The sequence below is a fragment of the Eubalaena glacialis genome, chromosome 14 (genome assembly GCF_028564815.1).
Source record: "Eubalaena glacialis isolate mEubGla1 chromosome 14, mEubGla1.1.hap2.+ XY, whole genome shotgun sequence".
Lineage (NCBI taxonomy): Eukaryota > Metazoa > Chordata > Mammalia > Artiodactyla > Balaenidae > Eubalaena > Eubalaena glacialis.
In genome coordinates, this window is record NC_083729.1 from 12,419,508 (window position 1) to 12,444,649 (window position 25,142).

Here is a 25,142-nt window from a genome sequence, read left to right on the forward strand (position 1 = left end):
GGCGGCTAGCATCTCTCGGAACCAACACGAGCAGCTCCCGTTCGGCTCCAACCAGGATGCCCGAAGCTCAGGGCTGTCGCTGCCGGGCTGTGACCTGGAAGATGCGCAGGGCGCACACGGCAGGCGCCCTCTTCCTACCCTCGGCCAGGGGAGCGGGTTGGCATGGTGACGCCTGAGACAGCTTTCACTTGATTCCTCCCTTCCCTTTCACTCTATTATCACTGTGTGAGATCTTGCCCCAGAAGAACAGAGAAATCCTGAGGGCGAGGTCTGATGTCAGGGGAGAACAAGCAAGTCTTTGTCAGGCCCTTCAAGGAGGAGGCCCGGCCAGGGCTCTCGGGCCGCACACAGCGGGGCCTGTGCTTGCTCTGCCGGGAGCAGAGGGGCCTTCTCCATCCTGTGCGATGGGGTCCCTTTGCTGGCGCATCCTGAGCCCTCTTCCTCCACTGACACCGGAGGTGGGCAAAGTGGATGGATCTCCACCTGCTGGCCCCAGGCACTTCACACCAAAAAGGCTTAAAGCAGAGCTTACCAGCCACACCAACACCAGAAAACCACTCTCAAGAAGTCCACCCTCTTTAGCTCTGCCCGCAGCCTCCCACGCAGAATGGCACCCCTCCCTCATCATCCTTAGTCAACTCCTCCATCCTCTCAACCCCCTGTCCAGCCCTCGGCTCAGGCCTCCATCTCCTCCTCGCCACCCCCTTCACTCCAGGCCCCCCAGCTCCTCTGAGAAGCCGCCTGGCTCAGGGAACTCTCCAGACTCTCTCTGGTCTCCTACAAGGCTTCACTTGTCCCAATGGCAAAGAAGGAGTGATGTCTCACTGTGTTTATCACGTTGCCGACTCCGGCTTTGAAACGCCATCATCTAGGACGAGTTCTGCACCCAGGAGATGCTTAATAAACAGCCAGTAAACGATTGAACCCACAGCACAGCCCAGAAACGGAATAGAATATTCAAGTGAGGCTTTAGATCAAAACAAAATCAGCGAACACTCATTGAGCCCTGACTATGGGCCAGGTACCACTCTGCACCCTTATGTGCATGAACTCACATCCCTGATCAGAGCAGCCTCGTGCGGCAGATCCTGTGGGCTCTTGTTCTGCAGATGAGGACAAGCTGCATGAGATGGCCGGTCAGCCTGAGCTCACCAGCTGCAAGTGGCGGAGGAGGGTCCCAGCCTGGGCTGTCCAGCTGCAGTCTGTGCTACTAGCCACGGCAGGACACAGCATCTCACGACAACCCCAGTGAAAGCAAATCTCACCCAAAGCCCACTCTGATGTACACCGTGCCATGTGGCCTCCCTTAAAACCAGGGACATGGGCCTTTGCAAATGTCATCACATGTCCAGCTCCTTGTATCCACATTATGGTAACTGAAGAAAATTGGTAGATGGCCATTGCCCTACTTCCTTGGCTAGCAGCAGAGTCAGGGCAGAAAGAGCTGACACGTGGGGAAAGGGGTCCTGCGGGGCACTGATGGCCAAGCCTGCGATCACATGAACGATTCTGCAGGACTCTTCTCTCTGCCAGTTTGCAGCGGGCTCCTGACCCCTGGCTTCCTTCCTGCTTTCCAGGTCAGGCGCGGTCTCCCTCCTGGGACTTCTGGACCGGCAGCTTACAAGTCCCCAAGAGAGAAAGGAAGCTCGCCATCAGCGCCAAGCCCAGCACTGCAAGCTGATTCTCCTCTTTTCCAACCCTTCTCTGGGTTGGAAGGCAGAGCTGCAAGGAGGCCGGAGGGCTGGAAGAGGGGATTGAACAAGGGCAGCAGCTACACCGGGGGCTCCCAGCAGAAGGCTGGGAGGATGAGGTACAGCCGAGCCATCCTTTTACTCTGTACTGGCTCAGCTGTTCTGTTTCCAGGGCTGGTGGAGGCCCGGCCGTCCATGAGGAGGTGAGGGCCTTGGTTTCTCACCTTCGAGAGCTTCCTGGTGGTGATGCGAATTCGAGTCCTACACTGGGGTCCCCCGGCACTACGTGGGGAGTCAGCAGGATTCAAGGACTCTCCTTGGGGACAAGTTCAGAAATGGAAGTTGGACAATCAAGCCCAACCCCCTCCTAGTGACGATGGAGAAGGGAAGGGGTGTCCAAGGGCAAAGGTGAGGCAGTGCCAGGCCTGGACCAGAACCCAAGGTAACCCTGATGCCAGGCATTCTGTCCCTCCCTCCCTCCCTTCCTTCTTTCCTCCCTTTTCCCTGCCCTGCAGGCCGAGGTGTAGAGTGTCTGCCAGCACCGGAGGGATCTACAGAGGATTTCCGGCCACGTGCATCCCTGACTCCGCTGAGTTGCCATGGCTCCTCCCAGCTCTGCAGTCTGAAGCCCTAGTTGAGGGACCCTTCCAAGGGCGGGTCTTAGTTGTAGAATCTCCTCCTTGGTTTACCGGAAGCTTCACCTATTTATAGATCGGGTGATGCATAGCATATACAGTGGAAGAGGGACAGTTAGAAGAGGGTTTGAATCCTGACCACCTAATAGCTGTGGGCCTTGGGCAAGATGCTTCGTCACTCTGAGCTGCAGTCTCTTCTGTAGGCGACACTGAGACTCCCTCCTGCTGTGCTTGTGAACATCCAATGCCGTGACCTTTAGAGACCTTGGCACATCTGGGGACGTGTGCAGGTCAGCAAGGTCAATTCTAAACCACACATCCATCTCCAACCAGCAAGTGTGCCTGGAGGTCATGGGCACCAGGCTCTGTGCTGGATTAGAATAAATTCTATATAATATAAATGTGCATATACATGTATATACGCACTTACATATATATCATGCACGTATACACATGAGAATGTGCATAAACATAACACACACATATATATATATATATATACACACACCTATATATATTTTTTCTAAGAGAAAGGTAGAAGGACAGATACAGTTTAAAAAATGTCTTGCAGTTTTCACTGCGAAGAAGCAGACCCAGGTCTCTGTAAAGTTGAATTTTGCCACCAGACAGCTATGCTGTTCAATCAGTGTTTCTGGAGGATGGAAATGGATCCCTCCTTCTCCTCTTTCTACTTCTTTTCTTGCCCCCCAACCCTTATCCTATTCTGCTCACTAACACCTCCATAGCGTCAGAGAAGAGATGAACTCAAATTAGTCAATTTGATTATTTTCAGTCACTGCTGGGAACGAGGTGGGAGGATGGCGACTAACGGATTTTTAAAAGCAGAGCTGAGGCATTATCTGTGCATGACGATGCCTCTGGCTATTTCCTCCCCACCACCATCACAGAGAACTGAGTTCATGAGAGTGTGTTCTGTACTCTCTCCCAGATCCCAACTCCTACTCATCCTTCAGTGCCCAGCTCACATGGCCCCTGCTGGAAGCCTTCCCTGACTTGCCTGGGCAGAGGACATGCTCCCTCTCTGCACCCACATCACTTTGTTCATGCCGGGGCTCTTGCCCACCACCTGCTCCCATGACTGTTGGTTCCTCTGTCTTCGTCATGAGCTTAGGAACTCCTCAAGGGGCTGACTGGGCTTGATTTGTCTTGATGCTTCCAGGCCTAGCACAGTGTCTGGGGCATGGTGAGGGCTCAGGTATTATCTGTTTAATGAATGTGCACATTTTTAAAGAGAACACTCTTATTTTAGTGTTCAACAGAGACAGGGTTTCAGAAATGGGTACTTGTTTTCTGACCAGAAAAAAACAGATCAAGATCTAAATGCCATGATTTCTACTAGAATAGCATGGACTATTGCCAGCCACTTTCTCTCATCAGAAAAAAGGCTCCTGTTCTAACCATTCACCAGAAATTTGTGCAACAAGATGCACGTGAAGTGCTGTCAGCACTTACCACTCCTCAGGGCCCTGGGGGTGGAAAGGCCATGTATCTACCCTCACAACCTCCCATTTGGCTGATCTGTATGAACCCATTTTACAGCTGAGGAAACTGTTATCTTATAATATTACAAGGAGTAGATATAAAATATGCACTTTAGAGAACAGGGGGTCAAATAAAATTCGGCCCTTTGCTTTGTAAGACTGCAACCCTATCAGGCCATCCATCTTTGCTTAAAGCTCTGTTACCAGCTCTGAGCTGTCCTCAGAATGGACTCAACCCACTCAGCTCGACATTCAAGGTCCCGGGTTAATCCTCCCAGCTTCTGTCTCTGAGTGAGTCCCTCTCTCTCAGACTCACCTCACCTCACCTGCACAGCCACAGAGAGTGACAGTGCCACAGTCCCTCCAAGAGGCAGCCCTCATGTATGCTTCTCCTCTACCTGGAGACCTTCCCTGAAGTTTCTCACCCTCCCCGATATTCACCTAGCAGACCACCCCTCATCTCTAGGACGGAGTGGAGACAGCGTGTCCCCAGGAAGCTTCTCCGGCTCTGCCCCTCACTCTGCTCACATGCTTCCAAGGACGGGGAGCTCACTACCTCAAGTGCCCCACCTCTTGGTCCCTCACACCCACTCTGATCAGAACACTGATAACTGGGGTGCTGTCTAGTCACTAGCAGGCCTCCTAGTGAAACCATAAACAACTTGAGGGCAGGAGCTGAACCTCAGCATCCTTTTCCCCGGTGTCTAGCACTGGCGCTGACACAGAACAGGCACTCACATGTTTGCTAAATGGATTGGTCCTCCCTCAACCCAGAAGGCCAGACTTGGCAATAGTCTAGGTGGATGAATTCCAAGAGAATTGGTACCAGTGACCTGTGGGAGGTCCCAGGGGAAATCCCTACTCTAGCAAATTGGTACCACAATGACCAAATTAGGACAACTGCTCACTAGGACCTGATTTATCGATGTATCTTCTCCAAGCAGCCTTGAACCAGTGCCGGGCCACGGGCTCCTAGGACAGGGCAGCCAAGTCTCATTTACCTCCAGAGTGTCAGTACCTAGTATCCAATACGGGTTTTGGAATGAATGGCAAATACTCTACTGGGCAAGAACATCCATCTGTATTTCTATTTCAGGATGTTTTAGGGATGAAGCCTTTGAGACTCTCTGGGAAAGAGGGAGGAAGGGTACAGGATTCTCTGGAAAAGCCAACCAGAACATAAAAGCCCAAGTCTTCACGGTGGCTCATGAGGCCTGCACCACTCCTCTCTGTCCTCACCTCCTTCCATTGTCCCTCGTTCCTTCTGTTCCAATCCTATTGGCCACTTGCAGTTCCTTGAAGCCCAAGCACATCCCCACCTGAGAGCCTTTGTTCCCTTTTTCCTTCAAGCCTCCCTCCCTCACTTTGTTCGGGTCCTGCTCCAATGACACCTAATCAGGGGGGCCTTCCCTGGTATCCTGCCTAAAACAGCAATGCCTGTTCCCCCAACTTCCTCTCACTCTGACTTGGCTTTATTATCATTATTTTTGCTTTATTTTTTCCATAACACTTAATACTACCTGGTATAATACATGCTTATTTATTTATTGACACTCCCCTGATCCCACTAGAATGTAAGTTTGAAGAGAACAGGAATTTTGTTTGTTTTTTGTTTTGTGCGGATCCCTAACACCTAGAATACCCCTGCTGCGTAGGACATGCTCCATACATATTTGTGGAATGCATGGATGGCTGGATAAATGAATGCCCCACAAGAGTTAACAGTCCACAGTCAAGGAAGAAAGCCAGTGCTGTGGGCCTGGACGAACACGTGCTTGAAACTTAACTGTCTCACTGAGGGGCCAGGACACCTGCTCCCGAATCAGCTGGCTCCAACTGTGAGGACATTCCTTTGGGTCTTGGAAGTATGCTGGTTTGAAGTGAAAAAGCTGCTGGGGGTGAGTTAGTTTTCAGCTACTATCCGATGGGACAAAGGATGGACTCAACAGGCCGGGAGGGTGGTGAGACCTGAGGTTGGATGTAACAGGGCAAACCTTCAAATGGCCGAACCACAGAGGGTGATCTGGCCAAGGCGAGGTGAAGGTGGGCTGCTATTGAAGAGGAACTCTGAAATCAAGATTAACAGCTCTTACCTTCCTTAACTGTGTGTGTAGACAAGATCTGTCCCTAGACTTTAGGCACAGGTTCAAATGCAACCCAATGAGGGCTCAAAGCTGTACTGAAATACCTCTGATTAAGCTGACATTTTTTGAGGTTTACTATAAGCAAGAAACTATGCTAATGCATTATCGTCTCCTTTGAGCCTCACCACAAGCCTACCACACAGGGAGGACTGTCCCCATCTTACGGATGGGGAAACAGAAGCTCAGGAATTTACAACGATCTAGGCAAAATCACTCAACCAATAAACAGCAGAACTGAGATTTGAAGTCAGGTCTGTCTAATTTCAAAAGCTCTTCTCCTTTCTCTGAAGTACGCTACAGCTCAGGGACCCCTCTGGGGAAAGAAACCATAAGAGGAAGAAAGGAAGGGAGCACAAGATAAATCTGTTCCCCTCAAGAATGAGAATCTGGTATAAGGACCAAGTCTGGGATAAAATAATCCCAGGAACTCAGAATTGGAAAATACCTGAGAAATCACCTGGTCTTACCTTCTCAGCTTTATGAAATGCTTCTGGTTTTAGTTTTGAGGGAAAATCAGGATATCTAAATGCAAAAGAAGAGCTTTAGGAGAGGACAGCAGAAGGTAACAGCAGCAACCGTTGAAAGAGTAACACGTGTGAGATCATCTCAGTGTACCGTCACTTCCCTCATGACTCCTGACCTTGGATGTGTGGGTGCCCTCGGCCAGCTTAAAGGAGGTGTGCTAATACAACCAAGTCCAAGGAGCTGAAATCAGCAGACCTTGAGTCATTGGAGAGGGATGTCAGCCCATGTCAGGTCCAAGCTCAATGATGAAGTTCAAGTAGGTGTGGCCCTCTCCTTCCAGATAAGAAGAAAAATGCCCATAACTGGGAGAAGGTGAAAGAGGGAGAAAACCAACATGCTGGCGGTGAGGGAAGAGGGCAAGGGGAGTGGTGATCTGAGGCTGGTGCACCGCAGCGCCGAATTTACCTCTAAATTCAGCTGCATTTACCTCTAAAAATGTTATAGCAAGTGAGATGCCAGCCAGAGTTCCGGCATGAGACCTAAATTCCATGCCAGGTGGGCTACTTCTCTCCCTGCTGGTCTCAATCTGGATGGCCAGAAAGAAGCCCTCAAATGCATTCCGCAGGGACAAAGCGACCTCCAGCAACAGCTCTAATCTGCTCTCCCCCTGCACGTAGTTCCAAGCGACTCTGTTTCCTGCCTAAACACTAAAAAGACTCAAGATAGCAACAGCTCCCACTCAGAATGCAGTTATAGAACCCAGGGACATTTAAGCACTTCAAAATTACAGCTACTTTGAAGTGCACATCAATTCTTCATTATGTCCTTGTTTTTTTTGTTTTTTGTTTTTTTTCCTTGTACATGTATGTGGTGTTAGGAAGCATGGCTTCCAATCAGAGATGACAAATCTGGTGGAAGGACCATCCTCAATACTTCCAGGTATCCTGTAAGCCTGCATATCGCAGATTCTCTGCACTACAATGTTGGTCATCACCGTGCTGCTGGCTATAAGCAAAGACAGTTGATTCTTACCTGGAGATCTCCCTTGTGACTCAGATTCACCAATCCAGGCTGATGGAACGAACCAGATGAGCAGCTGTTTGGCCAAGACAAGTCTGGCTCCCTAAGTCAGGGCTGTGGTCCCCGAGAGTCCTGTGCTTTCTCTGTCCTTGGTGAGTGATAACCTGCAGAAAGGGAATGCAAGTCATGTTACTAGGAGAGGCCGTTTCCTCTTCTCCTCTCGTCGTAATACATTCTTTTAAGGAGAGCAGAGAGAGTCCCAGAATCACAGATTACTAGGGCCGGAAGAAACGCAATAACCTTGTCTAATGCTTCTGTAGTTGAGGAAACTGAGGCTCAGAGAAGAAAAGAGCTTCATTCAAGGGTTTAGCCGCCCGGGATGAGATTCCAGATTAGAATGTGTCTCTGACTCTCTGGTCTCCGCAATTTTTTTAAAAAGCAGCCACATGATGGGGCTGACTTCTCAAACAAGTGGTCACTGACCCTGAATAGAAGTCTTTTCTTTTATTTAATGGATTTTCAAAACGAGAGGTGGCACTTTTTTCCACATTGCTGTTTTGTAGTTTTACCCCTGGGAGCTCACTGAGTAAAAGAGTCCAACTCAGGCATGGGGTTGGGAGGGTTCTCCCTTTTTCTCATTAGAAAAATATTGTTATGGAATAGTGGGACCTGTGGGCACAGTAGCGGGTGGACTTGGTCTTTTAATGATAGATGTATGTGCACCCAGCCTCTAGGTCGCCTGGTCTCTCCCTGTCTCTGTCTCTATCTCTCTGTCTGTCTCTCTCTCCATGTTTCAGGAAAACACAGGAACAGACATGGATTTTCCTCCCATGAGTATCATTTATTATGTGATTTTTCTTTTTTTATTTTTATTAAAGTCTAGTTGATTTACAATGTTGTATTACTTTCTGGTGTACAGCAAAGTGATTCAGTTATACATATACACACACACATATATGTTCTTTTTCAGATTCTTTTCCATTATGGTTTATTACAGGATATTGAATATAGTTCCCTGTGCTACACAGTAGGACCTTGTTGTTTTATTATGTGATTTTTCTGAACACCGAACATTTGAACAGCCACTCCTCGGGGCCAAAAACCAAAACCAAAGAAGGGATCTCACATTTGTTAAGCAAATAATATCTAACAGGTACATCCAGTGAATCTTGCATTTTCCTAATTTGTCCTCAAAAATTCTGCTAAAGGTACCAGGAACTCCATTTTTCCAAAGGGTTAGGGAACCGAGCTAGAGAGAACTAGAATGTCCTGAAGAGTCATAAAGAAAATTCGGTGCAGAACTCATGGTGAAAATTCGGTGCAGGCATGAACTCATATCTAACTCCCAAATCGATGTTTTGTCCATCTAAACCGGACTAGAGCTATTAGGCCAAAACACTAGTTGTCTTATTTTTCCAGTGTGTTAGCTGGAAGGCAGGAGAAAGTTCTTTGGCAGCTGTTAATGTTGTAAGGACGTGAAGGGTTATTCTCGTTAGATTCTCATTCAGACAGGAGGCTCTAAAGGCCCTGGCTTCCTGCATGCTGCCGGCCAGGGCTCATGTGCCCCAGAGAAGCCAGGCTGGCCCTGGCTCTGGGCAACCAGAGGGCCCGTCAGGAAATCGTGATCATCAACGCTGGGCCTCTGTTCCTGTTCTGGGACAGGGCTGGAGAGATGGGGTGGGGATGGAGAAAGAGGAAGAGAAAACAGGAAGTTGGGGGGAAGGGAAGGAAATGATAGAGAAAACACAGCGACTTTAGCCTGATGAGAAAGTGATTTCTGAGCGCTGCATTTTGGGAAACCAGGTCACAGTGGTAGTGGCGGAGAGGAGTTTTGTTTCCTCTGAACTTGGGGTTGTGCCTGTGAATTCCCATCAGAGCACAGCCTGATGAAGAGGGTGCCTGCCACAGGTGCTGTGTCCCAGGGGCACCCGAGTTGTAGACACTGGAAAAGGTGAATTTCTAAAGAAGGATCCCCAGGTGAGACCACCTCTCTCACCTCTTGGTTGTAGCTGAGGCCAGATGAGTCATAAAAGGACCTGGAAACAAGAAAAGCTTTCGAGGTGATCAGGCATCAGGGGCGCTATCCCATCCCCACCGCTTTCCTTCTCAAATGCTCTCAAAATTATAACCCATTTTCAGTGTATCTGATTAGGACTTGATTCCCCCACTGGGCCAGGAAGAATCCCGCTTTCTTCTACCACAAAACTAAGAGGGTCAGGCGAGCAGAACGCTGGGTCTCCTCCAGACCATGACTCTAATAAGATACTTCCAGAATCTTTCCCTACCATTTTGTCCACTCTACTTCATTATAGACACTACAAAAGCTCCCCAGCTCCCAATGTGCATCATGAAGGCTGGCAGTCACCTGGTGAGTTGAACAACCACACAAATAGACAACCCTAATAATAATCTAATCACACTGTAATACCAATACTAATAATACTCTACAGTTTCCCGATGGGTACTAGAAGGTGGGCAGGGAACACAGAGCCCCCTAACAGGCAAGCCCTCAGATACCAATTCCACCCACTCCAGTGGTTCCCCAAACTGGTTGTGCAACTGGAGAAGCTAAAAAGAAAAACGTACCATCCCAACCTGGAGTAGGGGCCAAGCTTCTGGAGAGTTTTATGTCACCAACTGGCTCTGGTCCACGGACCAGCATTTAGATACCTTGGATCCTAACCCAGCCCTCACCAGGTCCCACCTCCTCCCATCTTACTGATTCAATCACGGAGACCCTACCGTGGAGGAGCTCGCTCCAGGGATCTGTCCTTGACTCTCTAAACTACTCCCCCACCATCCAAATAAACACAGAGCAATAAAAAGTAAGCCTATCTTTGAGAGGATTCCAAGCTTTTTGAAGAGATGGCTGGTGGTTTCCTGTCTGAGTCACTCACAGGCCAGAGGTCCCTCAGGGAGGACAGAGATCGAGCAGGGAAAGACACTTACAACCCCCATCTAGGTCCCCACCAGCAGCCCAACCTCACATGACATCCACAAGTCCGCTTCTGTCGCCAGTGGTTATGAATGACCAGAGCTGCTGCCAGCGTCACTCTGCTCCATGAAGGACACTGACACCACCTGGGACTGTCAGGAGGTGGCACTTCGGCACACCTGGCAGCCAGCAAAACACTTTTCAGTATCTTGTCTTCTTTGGTCATTTTAAGAGACAGACAAAGCATGGGGTCATTAGCACATTTTAAAAATGGGGAAGGGCTTCCCTGGTGGCACAGTGGTTGAGAATCCGCCTGCCAATGCAGGGGACACGGGTTCAAGCCCTGGTCTGGGAAGATCCCACATACCGCGGAACAACTGGGCCCGTGAGCCACAACTACTGAGCCTGCACGTCTGGAGCCTGTGCTCCGCAACAAGAGAGGCCGCAATAGTGAGAGGCCCGCGCACCGCGATGAAGAGTGGCCCTGCTTGCCACAACTAGAGAAAGCCCTTGCACAGAAACGAAGACCCAACACAGCCAAAAATAAATAAATAAAATAAATAAATTAAAAAAAAAAAAAGAAAAGATGACTACTATCTTAAAAAAAAAAAAAAATGGGGAAGCTGAAATCTAGAGACATAAAATGACTTCTCCCGGGTCACACAACAGAACCGAAACTAGAACAGGCATCTCCTGACCTCCAGTCCAGTGACCTGTGACCTTTTCGCTACCTCCTGTGCTCCCCTTACCCCCCCCACGCCCCCATTCACAGGAGGGGCTGACAACAGCTGTGTGTCTTCCGCTTTTGCATGGTTCTGGAAGTGACAGGGCTGGGCAGGGGGCAAACTGAGAGAAGGCGATGCATACAGATGGTGAGGGGCCTGGAGGGCCTGGAAGACCACCCTCCTGCCCTCCAGGCTGAGCAAACACGGAATCTAAAGCCCGGGTGGGAGCCTGCTTGTTCAAGCCCCAAGTTAACCAGCAGCGGAGCCTATCCCGAGTCAGGGAACCTCAGTACGGCCTCTCCCACAGCACCAGAAGCCCTGGCCAACGAGAAGAATTACAAACGGGTAGGTTTTTTGTTTGTTTGTTTGTTTTTTAATATCTTTATTAGAGTATAATTGCTTTACAATGATGTGTTAGTTTCTGCTTCATAACAAAGTGAATCAGCTATACATATACATACATCCCCATATCTCCTCCCACCCTCACTATCCCACCCCTCTAGGTGGTCACAAAGCACCGAGCTGATTTCCCAGTGCTATGCAGCTGCTTCCCACTAGCTAGCTATTTTACATTTGGTAGGGTATATATGTCCATGCCACTCTCTCACTTCATCCCAGCTTCCCCTTCCCCCTCCCGGTGTCCTCAAGTCCATTCTCTACGTCTGCATCTTTATTCCTGTCCTGCCCTTAGGCTCTTCAGAACCATCTTTTTTTGTTTTTAGATTCCATATATCTGTGTTAGCATACGGTGTTTGTTTTTCTCTTTCTGACTTACTTCACTCTGTATGACAGACTCTAGGTCCATCCACCTCACTACAAATAACTCAATTTCGTTTCTTTTTATGGCTGAGTAATATTCCATTGTATATATGTGCCACATCTTCTTTATCCATTCACCTGTCGATGGACACTTAGGTTGCTTCCATGTCCTGGCTATTGTAAATAGAGCTGCAATGAATATTGTGGTACATGACTCTTTTTGAATTATGGTTTTCTCAGGGTATATGCCCAGTAGTGGGATTGCTGGGTCGTATGGTAATTCTATTTTTAGTTTTTTAAGGAACCTCCATACTGTTCTCCATAGTGGCTGTATCAATTTACATTCCCACCAACAGTGCAAGAGGGTTCCCTTTTCACCACACCCTTTCCAGCATTTATTGTTTGTAGATTTTTTGATGATGGCTATTCTGACCAGTGTGAGGTGATACCTCATTGTAGTTTTGATTTGCATTTCTCTAATGATTAGGGATGTTGAGCATCCTTTCATGTGTTTGTTCGCAATCTGTATATCTTCTTTGGAGAAATGTCTATTTAGGTCTTCTGCCCATTTTTGGATTGGGTTGTTTGTTTTTTTGATATTGAGCTGCATGAGTTGCTTGTAAATTTTGGAGATTAATCCTCTGTCAGTTGCTTCACTTGCAAATATTTTCCCCCATTCTGAGGGTTGTCTTTTGGTCTTGTTTATGGTTTCCTTTGCTATGCAAAAGCTTTTAAGTTTCATTAGGTACAATTTGTTTATTTTTGTTTTTATTTCCATTTCTCTAGGAGGTGGGTCAGAAAGGATCTTGCTGTGATTTATGTCATAGACTGTTCTGCCTATGTTCTCCTCTAAGAGTTTTATAGTGTCTGGCCTTACATTTAGGTCTTTAATCCATTTTAGTTTATTTTTGTGTATGGTGTCAGGGAGTGTTCTAATTTCATTCTTTCACATGTAGCTGTCCAGTTTTCCCAGCACCACTTATTGAAGAGGCTGTTTCTCCATTGTACAGTCTTGCCTCCTTTATCAAAAATAAGGTGGCCATATGTGCGTGGGTTTATCTCTGGGCTTTCTAACCTGTTCCATTAATCTATATTTCTGTTTTTGTGCCAGTATCATATTGTCTTGATTACTGTAGCTTTGTAGTATAATCTGAAGTCTGGTAGCCTGATTCCTCCAGCTCCGTTTTTCTTTCTCAAGATTGCTTTGGCTATTTGGGGTCTTTTGTGTTTCCATACAAATATGAAATTTTTTGTTCTAGTTCTGTGAAAAATGCCACTGGTAGTTTGATAGGGATTGCATTGAATCTGTAGATTGCTTTGGGTAGTAGAGTCATTTTCACAATGTTGATTCTTCCAATCCAAGAACATGGTATATCTCTCCATCTGTTTGTATCATGTTTAATTTCTTTCATCAGTATCTTATAGTTTTCTGAATACAGGTCTTTTGTCTCCTTAGGTAGGTTTATTCCTAGGTATTTTATTCTTTTTGTTGCAATGGTAAATGGTTGTGTTTCCTTAATTTCTCTTTCAGATTTTTTATCATTAGTGTATAGGAATGCAAGAGATTTCTGTGCATTAATTTTGTATCCTGCTACTTTACCAACTTCATTGATTAGCTCTAGTAGTTTTCTGGTAGCATCTTTAGGATTCTCTATGTATAGTATCATGTCATCTGCAAACAGTGACAGCTTTACTTCTTCTTTTCTGATTCAGATTCCTTTTATTTCTTTTTCTTCTCTGACTGCTGTGGCTAAAACTTCCAAAACTATGTTGAATAATAGTGGTGAGAGTGGACAACCTTGTCTTGTTCCTCATCTTAGAGGAAATGGTTTCAGTTTTTCACCATTGAGAACGATGTTGGCTGTGGGTTTGTCATATGTGGCCTTTATTATGTTGAGGTAAGTTCCCTCTATGCCTACTTTCTGGAGGGTTTTTATCATACATGGGTGTTGAATTTTGTTGAAAGCTTTCTCTGCATCTATTGAGATGATCATATGGTTTTTCTCCTTCAATTTGTAAATATGGTTTATCACATTGATAGATTTGTGTATATTGAAGAATCCTTGCATTCCTGGGATAAACCCACTTGATCATGGTGTATGATCCTGTTTTTTTTTTTTTTAAATCAAGCCAAATTCCTTCACTCAATGGATTCTCACTGAGCCCTTTTTTAAAAAAAATTAATTCATTCATTCATTCTTTTTTTGGCTGTGTTGGGTCTTCGTTTCTGTGGGCTTTCTCTAGTTGTGGCAAGCGGGGGCCACTCTTCATCACGGTGCACGGGCCTCTCACTGTCGTGGCCTCTCTTGTTGCAGAGCACAGGCTCCAGATGCGCAGGCTCAGTAGTTGTGGCTCACGGGCCTAGTTGCTCCGTGGCATGTGGGATCTTCCCAGACCAGGGCTTGAACCTGTGTCCCCTGCATTGGCAGGCAGATTCTCAACCACTGCGCCACCAGGGAAGCCCTGTATGATGCTTTTAATGTGCTGTTGGATTCTGTTTGCTAGTATTTTGTTGAGGATTTTTGCATCTATGTTCATCAGCGATATTGGCCTGTAGTTTTCTTTCTTTGAGACATCTTTGTCTGGTTTTGGTATCAGGGTGATGGTGACCTCGTAGAATGAGTTTGGGAGTGTTCCCCCCTCTGCTATATTTTGAAAGAGTTTGAGAAGGATAGGTGTTAGCTCTTCTCTAAATGTTTGATAGGATTCGCCTGTGAAGCCATCTGGTCCTGGGCTTTTGTTTGTGGAAGATTTTTAATCACAGTCTCAATTTCAGTGCTTGTGAACGGTTTGTTTATATTTTCTATTTCTTCCTGGTTCAGTCTCCGAAGGTTGTGCTTTTCTAAGAATTTGTCCATTTCTCCCTGGTTGTCCATTTTATTTGCATACAGTTGCTTGTAATAATCTCTCATGATCCTTTGTATTTCTGCAGTGTCAGTTGTTACTTCTCCTTTTTCATTTCTAATTCTATTGATTTGAGTCTTTTCCCTTTTTTTCTCGATGAGTCTGGCTAACAGTTTATCAATTTTGTCTATCTTCTCAAAGAACCACCTTTTACTTTTATTGATATTTGCTATCATTTCCTTTATTTCTTTTTCATTTACTTCTGATCCGATCTTTATGATTTCTTTCCTTCTGCTAACTTTGGGGTTTTTTCGTTCTTCTTTCTCTAATTGCTTTAGGTGTAAGGTTAGGTTGTTTATTTGAGATGTTTCTTGTTTCTTGAGGTAGGATTGTATTGCTATAAACTTCCCTCTTAGAACTGCTTTTGCTGCATCCCATAGGTTTTGGGTTGTTATGTTTTCACTGTCATTTGTTTCTAGGTATTTTTTGATTTCCCCTTTGATTTCTTCAGTGATCTCTTGGTTATTTAGTAGTGTATTGTTTAGCCTCCACGTGTTTGTATTTTTTACAGATTTTTTCCTGTAATTCATATCTAGTCTCATAGCATCATGGTCAGAAAAGATACTTGATACAATTTCAATTTTCTTAAATTTACCAAGGCTTGATTTGTGACCCAAGATATGATCTATCCTGGAGAATGTTCCATAAGCACTTGAGAAGAACGTGTATTCTGTTGTTTTTGGATGGAATGTCCTATAAATATCAATTAAGTCCATCTTGTTTAATGTATCATTTAAAGCTTGTGTTTCCTTATTTATTTTCATTTTGGATGATCTATCCATTGGTGAAAGCGGGGTGTTAAAGTCCCCTACTCTAATTGTGTTACTGTTGATTTCCCCTTTTATGGCTGTTAGCATTTGCCTTATGGATTGAGGTGCTCCTCTGTTGGGTGCATAAATATTTACAATTGTTATATCTTCTTCTTGGATTGATCCCTTAATCATTATGTAGTGTCCTTCTTTGTCTCTTGTAACAGTCTTTATTTTTAAGTCTATTTTTGTCTGATAGGAGAATTGCTACTCCAGCTTTCTTCTGATTTCCATTTGCCTGGAATCTTTTTCCATCCCCTCACTTTCAGTCTGTATGTGTCCCTAGGTCTGAAATGGGTCTCTTGTAGACAGCATATTTATGGGTCTTCTTTTGTATCCATTCAGGTAGTTTGTCTTTTTGTTGGAGCATTTAATCCATTTACATTTAAGGTAATTATCGATATGTATGTTCCTATTAACATTTTCTTAATTGTTTTGAGTTTGTTATTGTAGGCCTTTTCCTTCTCTTGTGTTTCCTTTAGCTGTTGTTGTAAAGCTGGTTTGGTGGTGCTGAATTCTCTTAGCTTTTGCTTGTCTGTAAAGGTTTTAATTTCTCTGTCGAATCTGAATGAAATCCTTGCTGGGTAAAGTAATCTTGGTTGTAGGTTTTTCCCTTTCATTACTTTAAATATGTCCTGCCACTCCCTTCTGGCTTGTGGAATTTCTGCTGAAAGATCAGCTGTTAACTTTATGGGGATTCCCTTGTATGTTATTTGTTTTTTTTTCCCTTGCTGCTTTTAATATTTTGTCTTTGTATTTAATTTTTGATAGTTTGATTAATATGTGTCTTGGCGTGTTTCTCCTTGGATTTATCCTGTATGGGACTCTCTGTGCTTTCTGGACTTGATTGACTATTTCCTTTCCCATATTAGGGAAGTTTTCAACTATAATCTCTTCAGATATTTTCTCAGTCCCTTTCTTTTTCTAGTCGTCTTCTGGGACCCTTATAATTCGAATGTTGGTGCATTTAATGTTGTTCCAGAGGTCTATAAGACTGTCCTCAGTTCTTTTCATTCTTTTTTCTTTATTCTGCTCTGCAGTAGTTATTTCCACTATTTTATCTTCCAGGTCACTTATCCGTTCTTCTGCTATTGATTCCTTCTAGAGAACTTTTAATTTCATTTATTGTGTTGTTCATCATTGTTTGTTTGCTCTTTATTTCTTCTAGGTCCTTGTTAAACGTTTCTTGTATTTTCTCCATTCTATTTCGAAGATTTTGGATCATCTTTACAATCATTACTCTCAATTCTTTTTCAGGTAGACTGCCTATTTCCTCTTCATTTGTTTGGTCTAGTGGGTTTTTACCTTGCTCCTTCATCTGCTGTGTATTTCTCTGTCTTCTCATTTTGCTTAACTTACTGTGTTTGGGGTCTCCTTTTTGCAGGCTGCACGTTCATAGTTCCCATTGTTTTTGGTGTCTGCCCCCAGTGGCTAAGGTTGGTTCAGTGGGTTGTGTAGGCTTCCTGGTGGAGGGGACTGGTGCCTGTGTTCTGGTGGATGAAGCTGGATCTTGTCTTTCTGGTGGGCAGGACCCATCCCATGGTGTGTTTTGGGGTGTCTGTGACCTTATTATGATTTTAGGCAGCCTCTCTGCTAATGGGTGGGGTTGTGTTCCTGTCTTGCTAGTTGTTTGGCATAGGGTGTCCAGCACTGTCGCTTGCTGGTCGTTGAGTGGAGCTGGGTCTTAGCATTGAGATGGAGATCTCCAGGAGAGCTTTCGCCATTTGATATTACATGGGGCTGGGAGGTCTCTGGTGGACCAATGTCCTAAACTCGGCTCTCCCACCTCAGAGGCACAGGCCTGACACCCGGACGGAGCACCAAGACCCTGTCAGCCACATGGCTCAGAAGAAAAGGGAGAAAAAAAGAAAGAATGAATGAATGAAAGAAAGAGAGAGAGAGAGAGAGAGAGAGAAAGAAAAGAAAAGAAAAATTTTAAGTTGTTAAAATAAAAAATTTTTTAAAATTATTAAAAATAAAAAAATTAAAAAGTAATAAAAAAAATTGAAAGAAAGAAGAGAGCAACCAAACCAAAAAACAAATCCACCAATGATAACAAGCACTAAAAACTGTACTAAAAAAAAAAAAAGGAACAGACAGAACCCTAGGACAAATGGTAAAAGCGAAGCTATACAGACAAAATCACACAAAGAAGCATACACATTCACACTCACAAAAAGAGAAAAAGGAAAAAAATATATATATCTTTTGGGAAGTCTGAAGTCTTCTGCCAGCACTCAGTAGGTGTTCCGTAGGAGTTGTTCCACATGTAGATGTATTTCTGATGTATTTGTGGGGAGGAAGGTGATCTCCACATCTCACTCCTCCACCATCTTGAAGGTCTCTCCCAAACGGGTAGGTTTGTAGATAACAAATATGACTCCTGTTCATTAGGGACCTGTGGTGCATCAGGCGTCATTTAATGCTGGACACCTGGTGACTCCCTGAAACCTCTCAGCAGCCACACTAGATAGATGGGCGTTATTCTTGCCCACTTTTACAGATGAGGAAACTGAGGCACTTGCCCAAGGGATCTGGCTTTTGAGTGGCAGAGCCAAGATTTGAATTCCTGCAGTCTGGCTCCAATTCCTGCTCTTAACCACTATGTGGTTAATACTCCATCTCAAAGCAGTTGCATTACAAAAAAAGAAAAAAGGAAAGAAAGGGAGAGGCATGCAGAACAGTCAATTAGTGGAAAGAAACAGGGATAAAGGAAGGGCACTAGGAACAGATAACACCTTCATCCCAAAGGCAGAGGAAAGGAGGAAACTCTCCAGGCGGGGAAATATTGATTGAAAGGTGCTGAACAGGCAGGACCGGGATTCTGGTCCCCAGCCCTTTGTGGGTGGCAGCCCCCCGGTGTCAGCCAGCACCAGTAAATGACTTCCTGGCCTTGGTGCTGACACAGCACCCCTCGTGGGAGGTGGAAGTGGAGTGGGCTGGGGAGGGGATGGAGGGAGGGCCCAAGGTGGGAGAGTCATCAGGGTGGGTGGAAGGGATGATGTTTCGGGAACCCAGCTCCCCTGTCACAGAGGGTGGGACCCACTGGGCAGGCTGGCTAGCAAGGCTCTGCCGAGTGTCCCCACCTCAAACGGTGAGTGCACACACTCCCAGGGCCACCCGGTTCTGGGGATGCTGGGTGAGTTCAGCCTCACAAAGACCCGGAGAGCAGGGCAGGACAGGGATCATCCCTCACCATTTCACAGACGGGGAGACTAGAGCCGCAGTAATAATAGTCATGACATCATTGCCATCATCATCGTTATCACCATCGTCATCGTCATGGCAGCCACCATTTGTTGGAGCCCGTCATGCATCAGGAAATGAACTAGATGCTTTACATGGGTTACTCAGTAAACATCAACCCTGTGAGGGCCGTAACATTATTCCTAATTTATAGTTGAGACAAGCTAAATAATATCCTAAAGGTCAAAAAGCTAGTTGGCTAGGAGGAAGGATTTGAACTGCTGTCTGACATTTTGGCCCATGGTGTCACCTCTAAGCCACATGTGCCTGAAATGGTGACAGGCTCTGCCCATGACTGATGGTGCTAACCCACAGCCAACTTTTGAGCTGTTAAAGCACATAGGTACAGGTCTTTAAACTTAAATATATTATCCACACTCCAACTATACTAAGTGCACATACATGGTTACATACAATTAAGGTGACCGCGTGATTTATCATTCAAACCTGGGTACTTCTGAGAGTGAAAAGGGTCTATTAATAATGCTGCTGGGACAACAGGCATAAACCAGGCCTGTCCCAGGCACACGAGGACATAGGGTCATCCTGGTATAACCCACAGTCCCAGGGTGGGTTCTTTTACGTCTCGCTGTGTCGGTGGGAAACTCTCCTGAACGATCCCCTGCTTTTCAATCCACCCAAACACTCCTTGGCAACAATTCACTCTCTCTCTGCTCACCAGAAAGTCTTCTAAGTCCATTGGGCTGGCAGGCCTTATGCAAGCTGATCATAAAGCGGGCATGCTATGATTCGGGAAGCAAGGGTGTGACTAGTTTGGCAATATATTTTGAAAGGACTGCTGGGTGCCCTGTGCCCTTGCACCCAGAACCTGAATGTGCAGCTGTTCTGATAATCAGCCAGTCCCCCAAACCTGAGGGCCTGATGGCTCCCCCATCTCGTGTGGCCTAAGGTCTTGGGACGGGCAACCAGTGTGAGCTGGGCTGCCCAGCCCGCTGGAGAAACTGTCGTCCACTGACAGCACGCAAGACCCCGCTTCCTTGGGGGGGCAGCGCACGGCTGGGACAGGTGGCCTGTCTCCATTCCCAGCAGGCACTGACCTCCCCAACCCCCGGAGGGTGTGGGGCTGTAGCCCTCTGGCCAGGGAACTCCCCTTTGATCCCACAGGCCTGGGGAGGATGGAGGCTGCACTTAAAGCTTGCTTTTCGTTTCTTAAGAATCTGCCTTCTTAAGAATCTCTGGTCGAGAGGAAAAAGAATCTGCTGTTCTTTTGAAACCAGGAAATCAGTCTTGAATCAAACTCACACATCAATACAAGTAAAGTGAAATGCTAACAAGAAAGCAACAGGCATTAGTCCACTCTCCGAAGAGGTGTTTCCTGCATTTATTTAATCAGGGACATCCCAGGACTTCTGGTCCTGCGATTTTCTGACAGCTCAGGGAAGCTTCGCCATGCTGGGGAGCCCAGAGACCCCTGAAGGGGCTCAGGGCTCTGACCCTGCACTAACACAGCCAGCCAGCCTCTTTACCTGTTTTGCATACACGTTTTTGCCAGTGATAGTCTTTGGTAATGAGGAAGACCTTTTTTTTTTCCAAATTAGGCCACATTCACAGGTTGTTGGGGGTTAGGGCATGGACTTATCTTTTTGGGGACCACTATTCAACCCACTACTGCTGTCATTATTATTGTTATTACTATTATTATTATGAATGCTATCCGGGGGACACCTGAAACCTGGGGGTGGTAAGGCACCGCTACGCAGCAAGTAGGTGGAAAAGCCAGGACTAGAGTATACTTCTCCCAACTGACTCCTGTTTCTTCTTCCTCAGCACGTGGCCTCTCATGCGAGGGGCCCAGGGTGCAAAGCCCAGAACGGAGCAGGAAGCAGCCTACAGACAGACAGTGACTGAGCCTGGGCTCAGGCAATCCTAGGCTGTCAGGGGGCAACAGAGGATGAGGGTGATGGGACCATCACAACTACAGAAGTGTCACTTTTCTGGAGGGAAAAGGGCACAACTTGACAGGTTTGCGTGCGTGACCATCACCGGTGACACAAGCCTGGACGCCTTGATGTAGCACGAATGCTTTATGGTGGGTCAAGGAAACCTTGGTGTACACTGAACTTGGCCTTGGCTGGGCTGTGTGCCCTTTAGTCCCTCACTACTTCTCTCTGATCTTCAGATGCAAAGTCCGCTCAATGCAGACTTACAGCCATATGCACCAGCAAGCCTCTTTGGGCTACTCCGAAGATCAAACGAGCCTTTCCTTCTAAAGTACCATAGCTATTTATGTTCATGCATTATCTCTGCCATTGGATGGAAAGGTCCTTAAGAGGAGGGGCCCACGTCTTACTGATTTTCACAAACTATTGTAATAGGCTCGAAGCCCTGCACAAATGACAAATACTGACGGTTGAATTGGTACGAGTCAGCTTCCCTGAGGGCAGCGAACGGCTCAGTGTGGCTGGGGAGGGAGGAAGAGGCAGCAGAGATACAGCAGAAATAGGCTGGTGTCAGGCTATGACGGACTTTACCTGCGCCCATGCTTTTTGTGACGTCAGACAGCAAGCTAGTCTATCAGATGCTTTTGTAAGTGTCAGTAGGAGGATGGGGCTGTGGAAAGAGCCTGGGGTCTCGTGCCCAACAGTCCTGAACTGTAATTTCTTGGAGCCTTGGCTGCCCCGTCTCTACAATGGGAGCGATCACTCCCTTTCAGGCATCTGGGTCACCCAAGATTAAAAGTGACCAGTGCAGTACCTCGCACCCAATTGAACTTCAGCAAATACAACTGGCCCCCTAAATAAGTGGGACAAAACTGACCTGGGCTGTCAGAGTCAATGATTGTCATGGAAGTTCAAGGTCAGTGCTGCCTGGAAGTAACTAAGAAATGGTACCATGGCCAGACTGCACTGAGCACAGCCTGAGAGGCAGTCTGGCTGCAGGGATTTGTTGTCCAAGTTCCCAACGACTCTGGTGCACTCCAGCACCTCGTGCAAATAGTGGCAGCACTCATGCACCCCAAAGCCATGAGGGTCTCACACGGCAAATACCACCCAAGGACCACAAACCACCTGTGAACTCCCAGCAGCCCCTGGCCATCGGCTTGTGCTGGGTGTTAAGTGGCTTGTGTTGGGTGTTCTAGAGACCCTGCTCATGCCACGAGGCTCGGTGGGAGGCGAGGCGCTGGGGGCCAAGAAGCAGGAGATCTGGGCTACAGTTTCTGCTCTGACCCTAAATCTGCCTCATACCCGGGGCACGTCACTCACCGCCACCTGTATCATGAATGAAATGGTCTTTGGAACTTAGGGCTCTCAACGTCGAGAACAGCCCTTCAGTGGAGTGTTTCTGGAAGAGCTTAGCCTGTGATATATATTACCCTTTGAGAGAGTGATTTTCCGACAAGCCAGGCCTCTGCTAAAAGCACCGTGCAAGTGGAGGCCCTCCTGCAGACAGCCCAGGTCAAATCCAGCAGGTTCTAGTTCTCACCCCACCGATTCCTGCTGTGCAACCTTGGGTGAGTCACTTTACCCCTCTGAGCCTCAGTTTCCTCATGTGAGCCTCAGAGAGAATGATATTTAGCTCATGCCACGTCCCAGCAAACTCTGGTTTCTAAAACGTCACAGAAAGTACAAATCTCATTTCTCTCGGACGCGACAAGGCTAGCCAGCCTTTACTTTCCAGGACAGAGCCAGACACACCTTCCCAAAGCAGCGATGGGAGAAAACAAGCGCCTTCCATGATTCTCAGTAAGAGAAGAGGGGCCCAGTCAACATGGGGAAGAGTGACTGAGAACTACCTGTGGTGACAGCTGGGAGCCGGCTTATCTGCACTGATGACAAGACGAGGGTCACTCTGGCCCAGGCAGACAAACACTGGGGATCCTCAGACAATAGCACAGCTGCTCCGGTTCCTGGGCCCCCTGCTGCGAGGCAAATTAGTAGTCATTTGATCAACACTCATCGTCAAGATGCAAAGGGATTCTGCCTTTCCCAGTGGCACAGGGATGCAGGGGGCAAATGCACACACACCCCTCATCAGGGTCCTGGGGACCCTATACCTTGCGATGGGGAAAAGAGAAGTGGGAACTGCAGACAGAAAAATGCCTGGGATGAGATCCTCATAGAAACCGACTACATAAAATGCACTTTCTCTGTGAGACCCACTAACATCTAACAAAACCCATATTCCTAAGCCTAGTGTTCAGGTCTCTCCACAAACAGAACCATCCTTATATAAGCTCTCAATTTAAGCCCGGTGTGATTTACCGCAGCTTTGTGTTTTCTTGCCCTGTTCCGCAGCCTAGACTTACCCCTTCATATACCTCCATCCTTTCTACGATCCATCCAAGCAGCAGCGGCCTCACCTCCTCCATGAAGTCTCCTCTGATACTCTTCTGATATCCAGTCCACACTGATCTCTCTTTTGTCTGAACTCTCATAGCACTTTCTGTCTGCACCACTCAGCATTTAGTGCCAGTGGGTTGCTTCATCACTTTTTGACTGGACTCTTACATCAACCTCCTAACTGGCTTCATCCTGCCTGGACTCTGTCCCCATGCTCTGCAGGAAGAGCTCTCTAAAACACATCTGATGATGTGTCTTCCCTGCTTAAAACTCTGCAAGCACTTCCCACCACTTCTAAGGTCAAATCCAAACGCCACAGCATACTCCCGCCCCTCCCCTGAGGCTGCCCACACTCAAGTCACACCGAAGTACTCCTGAGGTTATATAATGAGGTGCTACCAAAAGTGGAACAAGAACTCAGCTGAGGGTTCTTCCCACAGTCCCAGGTTCTCCCAGGTCTAATGCTGGACCACAGAGAAGATGGCTAGGAGCAAATGGCATTGAACCATGGCCAAGGTGAAAGAAATCAAGACCAACTAAGTCCTTAGTCTTGATAAGCTTACAATATTATGGCAGTCAGCCAATCCACCAACCAACCAAGTGGGAGAGTAGGCATCTGAGACTCAGACATAAGACAGTTCATTTGTTCTTTACAACAACAGTGATGAGGAAATTTTCAAAGCTGTGGAAACTGAGGCTTACAGAAGTCACAGCTCGTATCTGGACTAAAATGCCAGCCAAGATCCGACTTTGATGTTCCAGAATGGTATATCCCCTAGCCCAGTGGCCATTACTACATTGTACCTCTAAGCACCTTACACTCAACATGTCTGATGCCGAACAACAGCACTTAGCTCCTAAGAGTTCATTCTGTCCAGGCGACCCTACTGATGAGCTCCTGCAACTCCTTAGATGGAAAGATTGTGACACTGGATGTTCATTTAACAGAAGAGGGAGAAAATCCCACTCTAACTGCTCTATACTTATCCAAAGACATGACCAAAAACCCTGACCAGGCTAATGCTTCCTCCATCACACTTCCTAGTAATAATTGTGTGTGTTTATGGGGGAAAGGGTAGAAGAACAAGGTCCAGAAGAGAGCAAGATGAATATTTGGACAGAAGCACGCATGGAACCAATGGGAGCCTGGAGCCAGCTGGCACCAGCTCACCAGAGACAATTATACGCATGTCTTCCCAACTTCATATTCAGTGAGATCTTGTAATTAGAAACCAGCCATGTGGGAATGTTTACACCATGGAAATTGGCAAACACTCCTAGTCAGGTTTGTTTTGTTTTCGTTTTTCCCAGAGAATCAGTTATTAAACATTTACCAGCCACGACTCAATGGATCCATGAGAAGCCACTGAGTTGGGATGATGGGGGATTTAAACTGTAGCCATAGCTGTGCCCCCAACTCACTGTTTGACTTGGGCAAGTATCTTCCCTTCCTGGCCCTCAATGACCTTAACTGTAAAAGGGGAGCAAAAAATCCTTGCTTTCCTCACACACAACTTTATAAAGTAGGACAGTGGACCTAAGGGCATTTTGGTAAATGTAAAGCTATGAGGACATATTTGGCAATGTCTGCAGACATTTTTGGTTGTCACAACTGGAGTGCGTGTGGTGCTACTAGCATCCCACGTGTAGAGGCCAGGGATGCTGCTAAACATCCTACAATGCACAGGAGAAGCCCCACAACGAAGACTTATTTTGCCCCAAATGTCAGCAGTGCCAAGGTTGAGAAGCCCTGATCCAAAGATATTGAAACATGGTGGCCCGTTCAAGTTCCCTGAACACATCAGCATCCAGGAGAAAAATAAAGGCAACCTGGGTCAATTCGCAGGAACCCTGGACGGTCAGTGGGTGCAGAACACTGATATGGGCAACAGCACAAGGATACAACAGAGTTCCTGTGCTAACACAGTGCCTGGCACACAGTAGGTGCTCAATAATGGTTTGTGGGAAAAGCAATGAGTGTAGCTGGAACCACAGTGTACTCTCTC

At 46.6% G+C, this 25,142-nt stretch overlaps 1 protein-coding gene across 1 annotated transcript in view; it reads right to left on the reverse strand.

Moving 5' to 3' along the window:
- The window catches only part of CYRIA (CYFIP related Rac1 interactor A), a 107,678-nt gene that overhangs the window by 50,895 nt on the left and 31,641 nt on the right, over positions 1-25,142 (reverse strand). The window contains exon 2 of the mRNA XM_061210593.1: positions 7,470-7,621. The gene's annotated coding sequence lies outside the window, so the exon portion shown is untranslated. The remainder of the gene's footprint in view (positions 1-7,469; positions 7,622-25,142) is intronic.